The 2,355-nt window shown below is 47.1% G+C and overlaps 1 protein-coding gene across 1 annotated transcript in view; it reads right to left on the bottom strand.

Moving 5' to 3' along the window:
* LOC118475742 (ATP synthase subunit alpha, mitochondrial) overlaps window positions 1-2,031 on the bottom strand; it is a 25,173-nt gene extending 23,142 nt beyond the window's left edge. Inside the window, exon 1 of the mRNA XM_035963951.1 lies at window positions 1-2,031. This exon is cut by the window's left edge and continues 23,142 nt beyond it. The gene's annotated coding sequence lies outside the window, so the exon portion shown is untranslated.
* Between the last annotated feature and the right edge of the window lie 324 nt (window positions 2,032-2,355).

The raw sequence follows: 2,355 nt of genomic DNA, 5'->3' as shown, positions 1-2,355 counted from the left end.
CCCTTTCTTTCTATTGGTACTAGTTCGCCGCTTTTGGTTGACAGTGAAGGCTTATTCCCTTGGGTCAAAGAGGGAGCTGCTTTGACTTATGGTCTAGTCTATCTGGTGGATTCCATTCCAAGGCCAAAACCGGCAGACTTACCAAAGGCAAACCTACGAAGAAGCACTTCCACTAGTGGCGAGCTTCTCTAGACAGAACTAGGGCTCAGCCTGCCGGGAGTCAAAACCGCTGACTTCGTTTTATTGAATAGCCAACCTCCATAGAAAGATTCGCAGAACTACCTCGATGGCTATCAACCACAAGATCAGTAGACGAAGACCCCAACTTCTCTCTTTCTGCTTTTGGACTGGCCTAAGCGCCTGCCTGTCTCTTCTCTTGGATATGCTTCTTTCGATGAGACCGCTCTGCTTTGATCGGGATCTTACTCCACTAATGGTTCTGTTTTCGTACCAACTGCCGGGCCTACGCTTTTCGAGTGTAGCCTATCTTATCTGAAGAGCGGCGGAGAAAAGGATACCCGCAGGGCTGGCTCGGGGGAAGAGATTGATACTGGTCTTTCGCTTCGGATCTGTCTAGAGTGTGATGTGGCCCTCTTCTCCAATCGACTACCTCAGTAAGTTAGACTAATACCAGATCTGGTAAATCTGATCCCCGCGGAAGCATGTTTGCTTGATCTCTATTTGACATCTACAAGGCACTAAAGCTTCAACCATAGCCGATCACTAGATTCAGAACTACAGCCGTAAAGGATTGAGCAGCACCATTGTAGGAATAGCTCGCTTTAATTGGCGAAGGTTCGTATACAACTAGCAAATTCTACTTCTACTTAATGTAATGCCCATGCTGGACTATTTGCTTTGCCGAGGATATCGATAGGATTTCTGATCGGATAGGAAAGGTAGCTTGTCTCGCCCGGGCCTGGTCCCCAATGAATCCGAAGATCTTAGCCGAGTTCTATTCTAGGCTCGAGACAGACAACTCTTTCTTATTGCTGGGTAGGGACTAGGGCTGCCAGGGTTTGAGCTATTTCAGGAAGGGCCATGCCTGTTTCAGAAGGCGATAAAGTTTACGCCGATCCATCTTCGAATGAAGAATTTAAACAAACGGGATGAGGAATACGCCTAGCGAATGAAGGACAAAACCAGGAAAGGAACCTACCCAACTCGATACGATTGAAGCACACTTCTTTTTTTTTTTTAAGTTGAGCCAGACTCAATTGCTTCTGTTCCTTCTGGGGCTGGCTTGGCTTCTTGAGTTTCCTAAAAGGCCTTCCTCGGATGCGATAGAGATAGATCGCTTTTCTTTTTAATAATTCTTTCCCCGCAAGCTCAACAGCGGAACCGGACCCTGGCCTCAATGGATCCGAATCTGGCCTGCCCGAAGGAATGGACTGTACGAATTGGTCACTTGGCTGAGACTACCATATTTGGAAACCTGGCCTAGATTAGAAGGATGCGAACAAGGCATAGTTCCGGCACTTTCTCTACTCCAATACCTGCTTCTTCGCCTGCCCAAAACTAATAGCTCTGTTGGAACGAGTGCTGGGATTCATCTTCCTCATCTTCATTCATCTACCTCGCGCCGGAGACCTTCACAAGCTCACTAGTATAGATCAGATCTATCTGGCCAAAGGATAAACTAGTAGCTATATGAAGACCTGCACCCGCCCCTGCTCTGAAATGTTTCCCGAGGAACTGCTTCCAGTATCGATAGAAGCTCGAGTGTTCACATGCATACCACTACTATCCAGCATCAACTGGACCTGCACCTAAAGAGAAAGAGAGGCGCAGAATCACTCAACTAGACTCACTCCCCAGAAAGCAAGGAAGCTCAAAACAACCCGCACAAGAATGCTTCCTACACTTCCAATTCGATGACAGTCTAGTCCTGGGAGAAGGCAAGGCATCTCATCGATTCGCAGCACTTTCAAATGCTGGTCCGCTTGACATATAGCACGAAAAGGAAATCCATAGTGAAGCCATATCTTCCGTGTGCGTTCTAGTATGGGTGACTCTTAGGAAAAGTAACAAGTGAAAGAAGCCCGCTAACCCACTCTTCTTTCCCCCTACCTACCCTTAGAAGGAAAGTAGGGGCCTCGGTTTCCTATGAGAAACCTACACCAGGAAAGATATTTGCCCCACCCCATTTTGATTAGGTACGACTTTATAGTTTATTACTCAACTCCCGAAAAATGGGGCGGAGTGCCTCACAGGCCGCCGGGTCCCTCAAATCCTCCCTTAGTTGCAAAAGGTTTTCAAGAGAATGCTCCTTTCCTTGGCTTCGCAAAATAGTGGAAAAAAGCTTTTCCCGCTTGTTATCCTCGCGATCAGATTCTTTTTGTAAAATCATCAAGG

Source organism: Zea mays, unplaced genomic scaffold, assembly GCF_902167145.1.
Source record: "Zea mays cultivar B73 unplaced genomic scaffold, Zm-B73-REFERENCE-NAM-5.0 scaffold_61, whole genome shotgun sequence".
NCBI classification, from domain to species: Eukaryota; Viridiplantae; Streptophyta; class Magnoliopsida; order Poales; family Poaceae; genus Zea; species Zea mays.
Note: the sequence above shows the minus strand (reverse complement) of the source record. Positions and strands in the feature narration are given on the sequence as shown.